Source organism: Myotis myotis, unplaced genomic scaffold, assembly GCF_014108235.1.
Source record: "Myotis myotis isolate mMyoMyo1 unplaced genomic scaffold, mMyoMyo1.p scaffold_m19_p_4, whole genome shotgun sequence".
NCBI classification, from domain to species: domain Eukaryota; kingdom Metazoa; phylum Chordata; class Mammalia; order Chiroptera; family Vespertilionidae; genus Myotis; species Myotis myotis.
Window position 1 is genome coordinate 107,119,180 of NW_023416346.1, and position 18,802 is coordinate 107,137,981.

The 18,802-nt window shown below is 36.0% G+C and overlaps 1 pseudogene; it reads left to right on the top strand.

Moving 5' to 3' along the window:
* The first annotated feature begins 710 nt into the window (after positions 1-710).
* Positions 711-8,077, top strand: LOC118653564 (annotated as a pseudogene).
* Positions 8,078-18,802: the final 10,725 nt, after the last annotated feature.

Below are 18,802 nucleotides of genomic sequence, written 5' to 3' on the forward strand. Positions count from 1 at the left end.
CTAATAGTATATATCCATTTATCAGTTAGAAGACAGATAAATATTTATATATGGTATGTGTCTATATAACAAATGAATTTATAAGTGAAGAAAAAGCTCAAAATTCCTTTGGGACTGTCATCTATAGTGACAGAACAATTATAATAGAAATCACATTACTTTTCAAGCAGGTGTTTAAGGATAGTATTGAAGTGAAATCTTGTGTTAAAATTTTCTCTGAACTTAGAAACATGAAATGCAATAATCAGAAGATGACATAAGTGAAAACCATTACATTTTTGGGCATTAAGCCAGGGTTTTAAAAGTAGACATCATAGGGAGAAAAACATAAAAGAGAAAATTAAAGTATCAATGCCTTTGGCATCCATTTAGAACACTATTCATAGAATAATGTGATTTTATAATGATTTAGGTCATTCTCCCATATGATACCATTAGGTAAATGACAGTATTTCCCCCCATTTTCTGATAAAGAGATTTGGGCAGCATTTCAATAGCCTCCCTTCAACTAGCAGAAAATGTAAGGTCGGCTGCTTCTGGTAGCACAGCCTAATGAATGGCACTGATGCCCCTCCAACTCCTGGAACATGAAAGTCCTAGATAAAATTGTTCATTCACAGCTTAGCTATATATAGAGAAAAAGATATCCCTAGTTTCCAGAAGTAGAAAGGCAAGTCAGTACCACAGTGTTAACTTTGCAGGCTGCTACCATGGTGCTTCAGGATGTTATCAAGCCTGAAAATAGGCCCTGGTTGCACAAGGCTGGAGTGGTAATGCCCACAGAGGATATGGTCTTATGCCTGTATTAAATTTCATGTGAGGAAGTGGGACTTAAATGCCAGCAGACAGCTATTAAAGGGGATTGAAAAACTATACTTTCTGGAGCAGGGAGGCAGCAAGGACAATTGTCACCGGCCCAGTCTTCTGTCTGGGAAATAATTAAGAAGTCTCTGAGAAATTAAATCCTACACTCTGCCACACATGAGTGGAAATCCAAATTCCTACCTCTAGTGAGACAGAAGAATCCCACAGTTCGACATTAATGTCAAACTATCATCTAATATGAAACACCTGTGGTGGGTATCAAACCACAAGGAGCATACCTCCACAAACCTGAAAACCCTTCCTAGAAAAAAATCATTCTAAAAAAAAACATAAAAAAGGGAAATTTTCCCAAAATATTTTCTAAGGTTATGGTAATTTAAAAAATCAGTTTGGCCCTTACCATGCCAGTGCCCATGTCAGTGCAGAGGATGGTTATGGTGCCTAGAGGTGGGGGATTGCTGAAGATGATGAAGAGCAGGAAGAGAGTGATCTCAGGGGTGTTACTGGTTAGGGTGCATGTGATGGATTTTTTTAGGTTGTCAAAAATGAGGCAACCTGGGGAGAATGGTCAACCTTCTGTGAGAAGCATAGAGAGGACACACCTCCCACAACCAGCTCCTGGATAGAAAGACCACTACGAATAAGTGTCATGATCCATGAAAGGATCTGGAGGTCTCAGGCCTCAGTGGTCCCAGTTTTGTTTCTAAATTGTGTGACTTTAACTAAAGCCAGGATTTATTAGCATGTCATATCTGTCTATTCTTTATTCTTGGATTCAATATGGCTAATGACATCTGATCTCTGAAAATTAAGTAGGGTTGGGCCTGGTTAATACTTAGAGATGTTTGTGAATGCCAATATAAAAGCTGTAAGAAGATTAAGGCTGAGATGGAAAGAACCTGAGCTTGGGTTCCAATCCCATTTTCTGCCATAATTGGCTTGTGACTTTGGGCACCACTCACCTATCTGAGCTTAATTCCTCCTGCCTTGTAAGATGGCTTGATTTCTTCCCTGATAAAAGTTTCAAAAACTATAATCTCTCCCTGAACCCCTGCATTATTTTTACCATTGCACTTATCTTATTTCAATATACTATGCAATTTACTTTATTGTCTGTCTTGTTCAACCTAGAAATTAAATGACATGAGAACAGGGAGGCATGTCTTTTTATTCCCCACTGTTGCATCCCCAACATCCAGAATAGTACCTGGTACATAGTTGGTGCTCAAAAAATTAATTGAATGGAATGGATACAAAATAATGAGCTGCGCTGGGATCACATGAGATCTCAATAAAATGATAACTATTACTAGTATGTGGGTTGTCGTAGGTCTTAATAAGATAACTCCAGGAAGAAAGCAGGGAGTCTAGGGCATAGAATTCTAGGGTTCTCCTGTTTACCAATGGGTATTGTCTTCAGAATCCTCTGGAAAAGAGGGTAATAATTTTGGCTCATGCAATCAATTTATAGTTCAGGCTCCAACTTAAAAAACAAAACAAAAAAACCCACACAGTTAAAAAGGGTAGATCCAGATTTTTAATTTTCTTTTTTTTTTCACTATTTTTTATTGTTGACATTAATTTTCAATGGCAAAGCACAGAGGAAGGGTTTCTACAGGATTACCCTTAATATTTTTTCTGTTGTTAATATATTATTTTATTAAATTCCCATTCCTCAACCTGATTTTGATAATCCAACATTTAAAAGATAATAGGGAAAACAAAATAATATGCCCATCTCATTTAGAAGTGTAATATTAAATTCGAAATGGTATATTTGGAAACTGAATATATCATTGTATTAAACAAATCAAGGATTCCATTTCAATTAGTATGTTGAACAATCCTATCATGGAAAACCACAACAATGCATAAGATTTTTTTAGTCATAATTCAGTTAAAAAAACTAATGAATTCTCAAATGCCAAAAAGAAATAGAAAGATGAACTATAGAGAAGTGAGCAACTTTAGAAGGCAGCTTTTAAGTGGCGGCCATGTATTCAACTTTTGCTTGTAGAAGGAGGGTAAATATCCCCCCCCCCCTTGGCATTTCTAAATATACACTGTCCTGAAACAGGTGAATTTGAAGCTCATTTTCACACTACTTGCAAGAAAATATGAATCCTCCTGGAGGACTATTATTCACCCCAAGGCTGTGTGTAACCCCAAGGAATATCCACACAAATATAATACTGCAAGGAGTTTATACAGATAGATAAAACTCCATAAAGTATATAAGGAAATGAGGCCATAATATGAAGTCTGAAAAAATGAAGAAACAGCCCTGACCGGTTTGGCTCAGTGGATAGAGCATCAGCCTGCTGACTGAAGGGTCCCAGGTTCGATTCAGGTCAAGGGCATGTACCTTGGTTGCGGGCACATCCCCAGTAGGGAGTGTGCAGGAGGCAGCTGATCGATGTTTCTCTCTCATCGATGTTTCTCACTCTCTATCCCTCTCCCCTCCTCTCTGTAAAAAAATCAATAAAAAATGTTTTTTAAAAAAATGTAGAAACAAATACACAAAAATTCATATGTAGAAATCATCAACCACATTAAAATTATTTAAAATATCTAGAGAAATAAAAGAAGAAATTAAAATCACCTGCAAGAACCTATAAAAATAATTAAACAAATTACAAAAAAGAATCAAATAGACTGTCTCAAAACTTAAATACTATAAAATGTGAACTTCTATACATAAGATCAGCTAAACAATAGATTCAATAGAGGTTAAAAAAAAATAATTATACATAGAAAAAAAAGTATCCAGAATATATAATAGAGAAAAACGGTAGTAAATATATTACTATTAAGAGAAGTTAAAGACAGGATAAGAAGGCTTAGTATGTTTGAATAATGTTCTTCTATCTTCTTTATCCTCTCTTTCTGGAAATCCAATTAGAGATATATTAGCAGAGAATTTTCCAGAATTATTGAAATACATCAAACCTCAAAGTCATTCAATTATACATGAGAGACTTTATAATAGCCATACATTTTATTGTGAAGCAAATAAAAATTTTAATAAATTTTAATCATACACAATATGTTCTCTGATACAAAGCAATTACATTAAAATAAATAATAAATTATAATTAGAGAAGCCTTGTGTATTTATAAATTATAAACATATTTAAACCACCTCATTGGTAAATGAATTAATCTTACTGGAAATGTAGTTAGATAATAGATACATTTAAAAAAGTACTTAAGCCCTGATCTGTGTTGCTCAGTTGGTTGAGTATCTTCTCATGCATCTAGACTTCCCTGGTGTGATTCCCATTCAGGGCATATGCCTGGGTTGTGGGCTCGTGCAGGAACCAGCTAATCAATGTTTCTCACATAGATGTTTCTTTCTCCCTCTCCCTTCCTCTTCCTCTAAATCAATAAAAACATATTTTTAAAGTACTAAAAATACTATAAATCAAGTATTCATATTGGGAAACAGAAAGATTGAACTTTATGATTCAAGTATATAACAGAAAAAGTTTGAAAAAGAAGAGAATCTTAGGAGAGTAAGATGAAGACATACTACAGGTATAAAGACAACTTAATAAACTAGAAACAGATAAGAAAATGATACAATTAGAAAATCAAAATGATACATAGAAAATCAACAATATTAATAATTTGAAAAGATTAATAAAAGTGATAAAACAGTAGGGAAGCCAAAATAAAACATTAATAAAAGAAGGGGACATTAAAAATGTTAAAAAGAATAAAAAATTGAGAAGATGAAATAGCTACATGTCATTAAATATAAAATTTAGCTCATGCAAACACATTTATAAAAATATCATTAAACAATATTGTCACAAAAGTATACGGAAAATATAATCTTTTAAAATAGCTAAATAGTTTAAAAATTTGTATTAGAGCTTTAATTTTCCCCACAAATTCAAGACTCCAAGTTTTATCCATAAGCTCTAAGAAAAAATGTACCAACTTATTCAAAATATTCCAAAGTCTAGAAGAATACAGAATAAGCCACTTGATTATACTAATATAAAAATCAAAATTATGCCTAGCCGATGTGGCTCAGTGGTTAAGTATTGACCTATGAACCAACCGGTCATGGTTTGATTCCAGTCAGGGCACATGCCCAGATTGTGGGCTTGATCCTCAATGTGGGGCATGGAGGAGGCATCCAATCAATGATTCTCTCTCATCACTGATGTTTCTATTTCTCTTTCCCTCTCCCTTCCTCTCTAAAATCAATAAAAATATAATTTTTTAAAAATCAAAATTATTATAAACTTGGTACCATAAATAAAAGAAAATTTTAAAAAAACAATCTCAACATGAATCTAGTTAAAGGGTTTACAGTATTTTTCTGTAAAGAGCCAGATGGCAAATAATTTAGGCTTTCTAGGCCAGATAGTCTCAATTGTAACTACTAGCTTATGCCCTTGTAGTACAAATGCAGCCACAGACAATATGTACGTGAATGAGCACTGCTGTGTTCCAGTGTTTTGATAAAAATTTATTTACAAAAACAGGTTGTGTCCATGCCCTGCCATTTACATGCCCTGCACATGTGCTTCCCTACTGGGAACAGCCACTGCTTAAATGACAAAAACTCAGCCCACCTGTCTTAAGGCAGGAAATCTGTGGACTGGTATTCCAAGAGCACATCCTTGCTTGGTTCTGTCCCCTTCCCTCCTAGAGACTACTCTCTCAATAATTTGCAACTGAACATCTGTCCACTTGTAGTTTCCTAAGGTAAGACACAAATTGAATCAAGCAATGTGAAAAAAACATAAAATATACTAAAATTAGGTTTGTTCAGATATATAATTCACCTTAGTGATAGAATTAAAGAAAAAAATCATATGAATTCCAGTAACATTTAAATACATTTTATAAAAAAGAATCTACCAGCAAATTTGGTATATAAAGGAACTTTTAAAAAACAAACATCCAACTCAATGGTGAAATAAAAAAAATATTACTTTTAATAATAATGACTAGGACAAGAATGCCTGTTATCCACAACTTCTGTTGAGTATTGTAATGGAGGACTTAGCTGGTAGCACATATAAAGGAAAAACAAATAAAAAATAGAATGATTGGAAAGGAATACACAAAATTATCTATATTTGCTGAAGATAATTGTCTAGATAGAAACCCAAAAGTAACTATAGTTAAGTTTATATAATGAATATGAATGTTTAGCAAATTTGCTGGATCATATACAAAAATCAAGTACAATATAATTTCTACACACATAAATCCTATAGTTGTTTAAGAAAACAGTTTACAATAGCAACAAATATAGCTAAAAATAAATCTAACAAAGTTTTGCAAGTTCTTTTTAGAGGTAATTGTAAAGCTTCTTATTAAAGAACATTTAAATGAGTAGATAGACTGCCATTTGAAAGACAATAACATAAATATTAAGTTATCCCCACATTATTTTATAGTTTCAATCAAAATTTATCTGGTATGAAAGCGTAGTGCAATATTTATTCACGTTATTAATGTTATTTCACAATCACCAGATAAAACATAAGGGTAATATGTTTAGAAATATAGATTTGGCAATCAGTCAGCCAAGGTTAAAAGCCCAGCTCCCCTACTTACTGATGATGAGACTTCAGTAAAGTTACTTAACCTGTCTGTATCTCAATTTCTTCATTTATAAAATAAATACAAAACTATTTATCTCATAGGAATGTTGTGAAGATTAAGTTAGTAGGTGTAAATCACTGTGGTGATTAATTTTATGGCAACTTGACTGGGCCAAGGGATGACCAAATAGCTGGTTAAATCTTATTTGTGGATGTGTCTGTGAGGTGCTTCTGGAAGTGGTTAGCACCTGGATTGGTGGACTCAGTAAAGTAGACAACCAATTAGACCTATTTTTTAAAAAATAGCATTGATTATATTTAAAAGGTGCCTAGAAATATATCTTTGAGTTGGGTTCCGCCAAGAAGAGATACTAGCAAGAAACTGGAAGACAAAAATAGTGAGGGAAGAATACTGATTTGCTTGGCTCACCTCCTAACTTTCTCCCACAGGCTCCTGTGGATTGTCTGCTTTCCTCTATGGGAATCCACAGATCTTCTCAAAGAGCTGTAGCCATCTCCTCCAGGCATGTGGTAGTATGAGTTCTCCACTGTTTCTAGCCCAGTAGTACTGCACTATCACAGGTTGTTCTGCGTAAAGCATATTCATAACTTTGTAAGTGATAAATTGCCATTCCATAGCATTAGAAAATGTAGACAACCAATTAGACCTGCTTTTAAAAAATAGCACTGATATTTTTTAAAAATCACCTAGGAATAAATCTAATAAAAGATGTCAGGCATAATGAAGAAAATAATAGAAGCTTATTGATATAGCAAAGGAAGAGCTAACATTTTTAGATGGGCAGATTATGTGCATGGATGGGAAGACTATATATTGTAAAGATCTCAACTTTTCTAATTAATCTATGAACTCAATAAATTTCAAAAAAGCAATATTTTTTCAGGAATAGAGAAGCTAATTCAAAAATGCATATGGAAGTAGACTAGGCTTCAGATGGTGACCACACAAGGTAATATATTGATATTGCATTATAAAGTTGTACAACTGAAATTTATGTTATTAACCAATTTTACTCCAATAAATTTAATTAAAAATGCATATGGAAATTTAAAAGGGCAATTGCAGTGAAGAGAAAGGAGCCATAGATCACATTAAAGTTCAAGTTAAAAATAATGGCCTGGGACTTGGAGCTATGATCAATAATGAAGATAACTGGATTGCTCATTGGGATGATTTCAACCAGCTTTTGACTGAACTGAACAATTGCTATGGGCCAGAATCAGCAGTCTCCCCCTAGGACAAAAAGAAAATAAATATTTCAGCCTTAAAGAAAAGTCCAAATCTCCAAGAACCATATTCACAAAAGGGAAGGATTTATCATCTCGGAACAAAATAAACCTTGACTGCATTTTTGGGAAAAGACAGAGTAAAAAGACTCCTAAGGATTATTTCAGCCTTGCCACTCCAGATGGACTGGAACCTCCAATGCAATCACCAATGCCTTCACCATCCAGGAGTACTTTTTCAAGCAGATGGCAGAACTCAACAACAAGCCACAGGCATGGTTGCAGAACCTGACCTTCCAGAGATCTAAATAGAAAGGAAAATGGGAAAGAAATGCAAGAAAGAGGCAGAAGATAAAAATGTGGAGAATTATACCCAACCAAAGATCAAGAAAAAGAGAGACCAAGTTGAGGAGCAGCATGGAGAATCTAGCTGAGATGAGAATCCTGACACTTCTGCTGAGGATGGAGAGGATTGTGTGTGGTCACATGATGGTCATGACTTACAATCAAATGATCCCCAAAAAGAGAAAAGAAAATGCTACAAAAGCAAGTTAAGGCAGCAGTAGGTGCTATGCTAGATGAAACAGCAGAGGAGGAGAAGGAGAAGGAGAAGGAGAAGGAGAAGGAGAAGGAGAAGGAGAAGGAGAAGGAGAAGGAGAAGGAGAAGGAGAAGGAGAAGGAGAAGGAGAAGGAGAAGGAGAAGGAGAAGGAGAAGGAGAAGGAGAAGGAGAAGGAGAAGAAAGGTTCCAAATAAATTCTCCTGAGCCAGGGCCTTCCAACCACTCAGGGGACTGACAGGCAAACAATTTGGGCCTGAAGTCAGAGGGGAGTTCACCCTAGAGAGTTTATACACATCTTTTAAGATGCCAGTGGATTGCTGAATCTTGACCTCTCACCATATTTTTCCCAAATCATATTCCCAGAACATTTTAATGTTCCAAATCATGGCTCTCATAAACCAACAAATTTCTTTGTATACTCTTAAAAATTATTCTAGTACCCCATTAACCAGAAAAAAATCCTATATAATAAAGAGTGAATATGCAAATTGACCGTCACTCTGCTACAAAGATGGTGGTACCCACAGAGGAGGCGGGGTTTCCGTAACACAAGATTGCTGCACCCAAAGTGGAGGCTGAGTGCCCCTAATGAGCCTTAACAAGCAATGAGCAGGAACCTGAAGGCTGTGCCCCCACTTGGCCCCCATGGGATTTGACAGGAGACCTCAGGCCACATCCCCCACCCTGGCATCAGGCTGGGGGACCTCAGGCCATACCCCCAGCCTTGGTGCCAGGCCGAGGGACCTCAGGTTGTGCCCCCCAAACAGCTGGGCTTGACAGGGGACCTCAGGCCATGCCGCCCACACGGTGGGGCTTGAAGGGGGACCTCAAGACACATCCTCCACCCCGGCCTAGGTTGGGGGACCTCAGACCATACCCTCTGCTTCGGCGCTGGGCCAGGAGACCTGAGGCTGCGCCCCCTTCCCAGCGGGGCTTGAAAAGGGTGGGACCAGCTGGGTCTGGATCTAGCCCATTGGGGGGGCCAACCGGGTCTGGGTCTCATGTGATTTTGAGGCGCACATGGATGGGCGGAGACTTGACTCTGGGTCCCGTGGTGCACCCCAGACTCTGACCGGAGTAAGATTTTCATATACATTTTACTAATTTTCTTTTATCTCTGACACTTCTATTATAGAGAAAGGACAAATAACAATATTAAAATATTTCCTCTAATTAATCCCCTTTTTATGTGCACAAATTTTGTGCACTGGGCCACTAGTAATAATTATAAGAAAAAAAATTTAGGTCAGCCTAACCTCATCAGGTGAGCCCTTTACTTTTTTCATTTTTCATTACATTTATTGGGGTGGCAATGGTTAATAATATTATATGTTTCAAGTGTACAATTCTATGATACATCATCTGTATATTGCATTGTGTGCCTATCACCCAAAGTCACCATAATAAAATAAGATCTATTTCCATCTTAAAAGCGATTCTCTGTGTGCGATACTCTAGCAGGACTTCCAGTTATACAGCCTCTAACATTAACAGAAGTAAAAGATCTCAGACTTGACAAAGGACAAAGCTCTCCCAGGAAGAGAAAGCATTTCCAAAAAATGTAACAATCCTCCATAAATAGCATCATGTAAATAATCATTTTAATAAATGTCAATATGTAGCACTCTAGATAATTTTTTCACTAGTTTTATTTCCCTAGTCCCAGCAACACATTACAGAAAGGCAATAAAATCAATGAAATCCACTGTATTCCCCTTATCAGTTTGAACAAATTCTCAAGATAATATGACATTTTCAGATATATTTTGAGATATCAAATTGTTTGGAAAGGCTTTAAGAAACTTCAAACAGAACAGATGAAGATGGAGTAAAAATGTAAAATCACCTTTCCTTACCAGTAACAACTCAGCATTTCAGTTAAAATGTTTACTGTAACCATCTTGCAATGAGTATAATTAAAACAACTTATGCATTGCTGAGCACACTATTAGTGATTTTTTTTATCTGTATATATTTTTTTATTTTTAAAATCTTCCTTGTTGAAAGCATTACACATGTCCCCCTTTATCCCCCATTTCCCTCCTCCACCTGTTTCCTGCCCCATCCCAAGCTTTCATCATCCTATTGTCTGTGTCCATAGGTAATGCACATAAATTATTGGTGAATAGCTTCCTGTCAGCTCTGTTCCATGTTTCCATGCCTCTGGTTCTATTTTATTCATCAGTTTATTTTGTTCATTAGAATCCTTGTTCATTTATTTTTAGATTCAATTGTACTTATTGCCATTTTTTTGTTCATATTTTTAATATTCTCCTCCTCCTCCTCCTCCTCCTCCTCCTCCTCCTCCTCCTCCTCTTCCTCCTCCTTCTTCTTCTTCTTCTTCTTCTTCTTCTTCTTCTTCTTCTTCTTCTTCTTCTTCTTCTTCTTCATGAATACCCTTCAGCATTTCATGTCATACTGGATTGGTAGTGATGAACTCCTTTAGCTTTTTCTTGTTTGTGAAGCTAGGTCCTTGCTATCCATCACTTTGAATATTCCTTGCCACTCCCTTCTGGCATACAAAGTTTCTGTTGAAAAATCAGCTAATAGTCATATGGACGCTCTCTTGTAGGTAACTAACTGCTTTTCTCTTGCTGCTTTTAAGATTCACTCTTTGTCTTTAACATTTGCATGTATATGTCTTAGGGTGGGCCTCTTTGAGTTCCCCTTGTTTGGGACTCTATGCGCTTCCTAGACTTGTAAGTATATTTCTTTCACCTGGTAGGGGACATTTGCTGTCATTATTTCTTCAAATAGATTTTCAATATCTTGCTTTCTCTCTTATCCTTCTGGCACTCCCATGATGCAAATGTTGGTACGTTTGAAGTTGTCCCAGAGTCTCCTTACACTATCTTCATATTTTTGGATTATATTTTCTTTTTCTCTTCTGATTGGGTGTTTTTTGCTTCCTCATATTCCAAATTGCTGATATGATTTTCAGCATCCTCTTCAGTATTGTTGAATCCCTGTAAATTATTCTTTCTTTCAGTTAGTGTATGCTTAATTTATGACTGCTCCTTTTTCATGTCTTTGATCTTCTCATTAAGGTTCTTGAAATTCTCACTTGGACCCATGAAGCTCTCATTAACTCCCTTAAAGCTCTCATTAAGATACTTGAGCATCCATATAACCATTGTTTAAACTCTGTATCTAGTAGTTTGTTTGCTTCCATTTCATTTAGTTCTTTTTCTGGAGATTTCTTCTGCTCTTTCATTTGCAACATGTTTCTTTGTCTCCCCATTTTGGCTGCTTCCCTGTGTTTGTTTCTATGTATTAGGTAAAATTGCTATGTCTCCTGGAATTGGTAGAGTGGCCTTGTGTAGTAGGTGTCTTGTAGGGCCCAGTGGCTCAGCCTCCCCAGTCACCTGAGATGGGCACTCTAAGCACCCTGTGTGGCCTCTGTGTACAGTCTTATTGTAGTTGAGCCTTAATTGCTGTTGGCATCCCTGGGAGGAATTGAAATAGAGTTATAATTTGGTGTGTTTTGAAGATGTCCACTGGGTTCACTGGCTCTGAGGCCTCCTGAGAGGTACAAAGTCAACCACTGCCTTGGGCCATCCAACAAGAGCTATAGAGTGACCTGCAGATAGCTGCCACTTGTGTTGGGCCTGACACTTGTGAAGTGACCAGAGGAGGCCAAGATTTCTTGGGCTTTTCATTGATAGGTATGGGGCATGCTCACACCAGATGCTACTTGTTTAAGATATTTTAAGAAAGTCTGAAGCCTGAGCCAGGGCAGGCTATTCATATGGAAAAGCCTCTGCAAACAGCTTGGGTGGGGCTGGGTCTCAGGGAATCATCAGGGGAGAGCAAACAATGTGAGCCAGACTGATGGAGGCTAAAATATGGCTGCCAGCCAACTTCGCAATGGGGGAGGTCTCAGCATAGGAACAATGACCTCTGGGAGCACCCCCGTTTGGGAGAAAGCCATTATCAAGTTCTTGCTCTAATGCCAGACAATCCTGTTCCTCCTATGTCCCTGGATCACCCAAAGTCATTGCCTGGCACTGAAGCTCAGAGAGAGTGAGACTGTGCAAGTCTGTGTGCAGGCCCTTTAAGTGGAATTGCCTGGGACTCCAGTAGTCTCTGTGTCATTCAGCCACAATCCCCGCTGGTTTTTACAACCCAAAGTTACGGGGACTTCTCTTCCAAGCTCTGGAACCCTAGGCTGGGGGTGTGGTGTGGGGCTAGGGGACCTGTTGCTCCTCACAGGAGGCCTCTGCAAATGAGATATCCCTCCCAATTATAATATTGTCACACATGGATGTCGGTTCAGCCCAAGCAGTGCCTCCACTCTGCTTACCAGCCTAACATACTTTCTTCTTTATTTCTCCAGTTGTAGGGCTTCCATTCATCCAGATTTCAGGCAGTTCTGAATGATGGTTGTTCTGTATTTTAGTTTTAACTTTTATGTGGTTTTGGGGGCAGCGAGTACCAGTGTTTACCTATACCACCATCTTGGTTCCTGTTAGTGATTTTTAAGTTAGATATCCAGAACTGGAATTGATAGATCAACACTTACGCATTTAAAACTTTAGGAAATTTAGCCAATGTCCTCTGTAGAGTTTATACCAAGATAAACACAAATCAAGTATGTGGGAATCTACATATCATCACCCCCTTGCCTGCACAATTTTTTAAAATTTTTTATTGTGTAACAGACAAACATGAGTATGCATTATTTCTGGTCTTACCTAGATGCTAAACACCTTTCCAGAGATGTACTGGCCCTTTGAAAACTCCTGCTGATCTCTTCCTAGTCATGTTCTTTGATTGATTGTCTAATGTTTTTCTTTATGGACTTGAATTGAATCATACTATTTTCCCTACTGTAAATCAATAATGTATCAATAATATTATGAATTTTTATCATTAGCTGAATATATTGCAAATATTTTCCTCTACTTTACACATAATTTTATGTTGGCTTTGATCAGACAAAAATAATTCATTTTTATATAATGAAATTTAACAATTTTCTTATGTCTTTGAGATTTGGAGTGTCATTTAAGAAATTTTAAGAAATCAAAATCAAGGATAGTAAAATATTCTCTCATATTGTCATCTAATCATAATAAAAATTATTTAAGCCTAGAATCAAAAGCAATTTTCAACCTTTTTCATCTCATGGTACACATAATTACTAAAATTCTGTGGTACACCAACAAATATATTTCTTACTGATCTGACAAAAAATAGGTATAATTTTGATTCATTCACATTGAATGGCTATTGTGTTGTCTGTTGTCATTTTTTATTTGACAATCTAAGGGAAAATAAATCATTGCCCCTGACTAAATAGTCAGGTATTACATGTTTTAAAAATTCTTGGGGCACACTGGTTGAATTTCGCTGACATAAAAGTTTTTGTCATATATGGGGTAAGGTAGGTAATTAAAATTTTCTTTTTAAGAGTATGGACAGCCCTAACTGGTTTGGCTCAGTGGATAGAGCATCGGCCTGCAGACTGAAAGAGTATGCACAAATGGCCAAAATGTTTCAATACCATTGAATATCCCCTCCTTTGCCCACTCGATATAAAATAGCATCTTAACCATTTATTAAAATTCACATATTTACACCTACATACAAATATATTTACAAACATATATATGAGCTTGTGTCTGGATTTTATACTCCACTTCATTTCTCTTTTTTATACTTTTAGTACTATCACACTGTTTTAATAATCTATACATAGTGGAAAAATATTTTTCATTTAAAAATATATAGGTATAATGCATTAGCTTTACATAGCTTTTTTTCATGATCATTTGAGAATCCTATCAAGTTGTAGACAACATCCTTTTATTAAATTGCATTTGTCTAACACTGATTCAATAGTTTCATTTCCATTCCTCTTTATTAAGAATCATTATTTTGCAGCACATTTTAGCCAAGGAGCTTGAATTTTGCCATCGTTTTGACAATGTTGTAAGCTTATTTTCAGAAGGTCTTCCTTATAAAGCTGTTTTCAGCTTCTTCCTTGCAACCCATTACTAGAGATTTATTCATGTATCTGTAAGATTTCTCACAGTTTTTGAACAATTTATTCCTATGTATATCACATTTGTTATTTAATCCCACTTCATTTTTAAATAATTGTTGGTACTAGTATATAGAAAAAGGTGGTATATATATTTTTATTGTATATAGGCATCTAAAAATTTATGAGTTGTTACCTGCCGGGAGCCGGTCCATCCTTGCTGTTTCAAGGGACCTGGCATATATGGCATATTGTTCTTAATATGTTTGCTCACCTTCTTGGCACTATGTGTTTTAACCAAGGTCTCCTCTCTGAGAAAGGTTGTTTCCCCAGGTAGGGATTTTCCCCTGAAGTTAGGGAGGGAATAAAACCTCTTAACTAAGTGCCAGGCGGGTAATTAATCACTTTAACTATGAACAATCATGCTTAAGCTACATAATCTTTACTCCCTGGAATGGAGATAAGAAACGCCCTAACCTTTGGAATAGAGATTGATAGGATTGAATCAACTGGTATAAATACAGATGTAACAAGACAGCAACAGAGACAGAACTAAGAAGACAGAACTTAGAAGACAGAACCTACACAGACAGAAGAGCTTTGCTGGAGAGAACATGGCAAAAGATCCTGGACTGAACCTGACTACAGAAATTGGCAAGAGAACCTACTAGAACCTGGTGACTGAACCTGGCTGGAGAACCTGGAGAACCTGGCTGGAGAACCTAGCAAGAGAACATGGACACAGAACCTGGCTGGAGATCCGAACCAGAACCTCTCTGGAGATCCAGACCAGAACTTGGCTGGAGATCCTGGCTGGAGATCCTGGCTGGGCTGCTGATCAACTGAACACTGTCTCCGTGTCCTTCCTTCTTCGCCGACTCCATCCACACCTTTGGGGACCCCTGGACCTGCTGGGGTTGGACCCTGGCAGTTACCATTTTTTAAATTTAATTCTTTAGGATAGCATGACTAGAAAATCATATCCTATATAATAAAAGCCTGATATGCTAAGTGTCTAGTCATCCAGTCGTCCCTTCAACCAATTAAAGCATAATATGCTAATGATATGCTAAGGCTGTTCAACCATTCGCTATTATGTGCATTGACCATCAGGGGGCAGACGCTCTGACCAGTAGGTTAGCTTGCTGCTGGGGTCTGGCTGATCAGGACTGAGTGAGACAGGTCAGACATGCCCTGGAACCCTCCCATCGTCCCTCACTGGCTAGGCAAACTCCTGCATCCCTCCCTGGCCCCAATTGTGCACCAGTGGGGTCCCTTGGCCTGGCCTGCACCCTCTTGAAATCCAGGACCCATTGGGGCATGTTGGAGAGCCAATTTTGCCCAATCCTGCAGGCCAGGCCGAGAGACCCCACTGGTGCACAAATTTGTAATCTATAACGGATGATAGTTTTCTCTTTAATATGTATGGTACTTCTTTATTTTCCTTATTTTATATTATTTTCATGGGCTCCCTATGTAATATTTAATAATACAAGCTAACCTTATTTGATCTTTCTAAAAAAACAAGTTTTCATTTTCCTATCAATTTTTCCTAATAATAAACATTTCTTCCTACTATTTTGGTTTTTCTTTCATTTTCAGTCTGTTCATATATTTAAAATATATTTTAATATGTGTTTAAAACTATACTTAAAATATATATATATATATATATATATATGTTTTAGGTTACACATCGCCCCCCCCACCCCCCCGAATTCTTCTTTGGCTTTATACTAAAGTTTAGAAATAAACTATTCTTATTTTTTATTTTCATATTATTTATAATTTCCATTATAAACCATTTTAATATCTCATTTTTATGATCACTGTTATTATTAATAAATATTAACCTTCATAAAGGACAGCTTGGAATTTAGAGCTGTCCTCTTGTATTTTATTGCATTATATTAAGTGAATGTAACTTTTAGAGGTTCTCCTTTTTCTTTTCTTTTTCTTTTCTAATTTTTTTGAGATTAATTTATTGATTTTTTAGCACACATTGATGTCCCATTAAGATGGTAGATTGGTTAATTTCTCCTTAAAATTATTATTCATATTTTGCTTTAAGTATTTTAAAGACAGCTTATAAGTAAAAACATTCAAGAACACTGTGTTTTCCTGGACTGAATTTTTTATCACTATGAAATAAACTATTATATCCACCTAATGCATTAATCATAAGTTCTATCTTATCTGAGTTCAATACTGCATTATCCATTTTTATTTTGTAAGCAAAAGTAAATATCTTATGATTTTTTAATATTTATCAATTTTATTCCATTTTAAGCCCTGTATGTTGAAATATTTTCATCTATTTTCTTCTAGTAATTACTGATTATTGCATTGTATCCAGCTTGTCTCATTTTTTATTTTTTTTTAAATATATTTGTATTGACTTCAGAGAAGAAGGGAGAAGGAGAGATAGAAAGAAACATCAATGTTGAGAGAGAATCATTGATGGACTGCCTACTGCATGCCCCCTGCTGAGGATCGAGCCCACAGCACAGGCATGTGCCCTTGACTAGAATCGAACCTGGGACCCTTCAGTATACAAGCCAATGCTCCAACAACTGAGCCAAACCAGCTAGGGCACATTTGTCTCATTTTTTTTTAAATTAACTTTTTTTCATTTTAAGTTATGCAGCAGTTCAATTAACATGAAAGTATACAACATATTACTATTTATCCACCAATTAGATATAACAGATATTAACTTTTTAAAATATTTTATATGCTATTACTTTGAACAAATATTTAAACTTCCATTGTACTACTACTATCAAGATAAAATCAATAGCTATGTTTTCCTTCTGAAAATCACCATAGTCATGATATATTATCACTCCTTTAATTTCTCCACCAACAAGTCCCATTATTTTTCATGAAAGGTTCTTTGTTTCCTGATTGGCATTTTTTCATATTATGCATCAGTAATTATTTAATTTAATTAAGATTTCATTACTGGTATATATCTCACTACTGTGTCTTGTTTTGCATATTTTTGCTCTTCTGTTGAATTTTACATGTGTTGGGAAATTCTTACATGTAAAATGTACAGGAATTAACAGTTCTGAATATTTATAAGATAAAAATGTCATCATTGTGCTTAGTTGGTTTTGGTATAGAATAAGAGGTGCCAAATAATGTCATCTCAAAGTTTAAAGTTTGATAATTGTCTTCTGGCTTCCACTGTCAATGATGATAAATCTGATACCAAAAGGATTACCACAATTTTATAGGTTTTGTTCTGACTGCCCTTTCCCATGATTTTAGAATTTCTCCTGTTTCATGAAGTTCTAAAGTTTTCTAGATTATGCCATTAGCAATGGATCTTTTTACATTCACCCTAATATGATTAGTTCTTAAACCCCAGATTTTACCTGTTTCTAGCTCTTGCAAATGTTTTTCTCTTATTTATTAATAGAGTATTTCTTCTTGTTTTATTTAAATTTTATTTCATTTTTGCCCTCTGGAATTTATTTTAGATATATTCTGAAAGTCCAAGGCTGACTCTCCATATCCACTTACTTTTAGGGCTTTATTCCATATTTTTATGCCTCTTCCTTTTTTGCTCATGAGCGTTTTGTTTTTACCTTCATATTCCTAACTTGTTTTTCCAGCTCTGTCCATTCTATTGATCATATTTTAAAACTTATTATCAATGCATGCTTATGTATTTTTAATGAGAACCTTTTTTGTCTTTGCTCATTTTTTTGCAGCTTATTTTTGTATCTAATATCTTAGAATCTCTCTGGGAATACTGGTTAGCAGCTTAGAACTTCCATTCTAATTCTAAATTCTTTTTCACAGTCAAAATCTGTTTTTCCTTTTTCTTCCAAGGTCTTTCTTTTTAATGCTGTTGGTTTTACTCCCTACCCCATGATTCTTGATTTTCAATTAATTTTATGAATTAAAGATTATGTTGGTGATAGGAGACAACTGATACAGGTTTTCTTTGTGGCCTACCCCACCTGCAGCAATAACTGTGCAGAGGCAGAAAGTGTCAACAGTCAGGCAAATGTTCGAGGTAGGGAACAGCGTGCACAGTCTTATTTGCTAACAGAAGGAGCATGTTATTTTTGCCACATGAGGTATTTAGTGTGTTTACCTCCTGAGAAGGCTAGTCTTTCCATTCACTCATCTTATGCATGTGTTTTGGGGATTCTGAACCACCTCTTGCTCTGCTCTTCTCTCTCAAACTCTGCATGAATAAGAGTCTTCCCCAGAGAAGTAATTCACTCCCTTTAGTGCAGTGGATCTCAATTTTGGTTGCACATGGGAATAACCTAAAAAAACTTTAAATCCCAATGCCCAGACTCCAATCCAAAACAACTAACTCAGTCTTTAGGAGAGCAGCCCAGGCATTAGTATTTTTTGAAACTATAAATATTTCTAATGAGAAACAAAATTCAGAATATTAACTGAACTGCATGCAATATAGCATGAACAAGAACTTTTCACTCTTTCTCTATTTACAATGCAGTTCTTTAATTAATTATCCTGGAGAATTGTCTCCATTATTTTATTTTTAATTCTGTTTTGATGTTTTTAGTATCTGTTCTTATTTCACTAAGGTTTTTTTTCAATACATATGGAAGGTCCTCTTTATT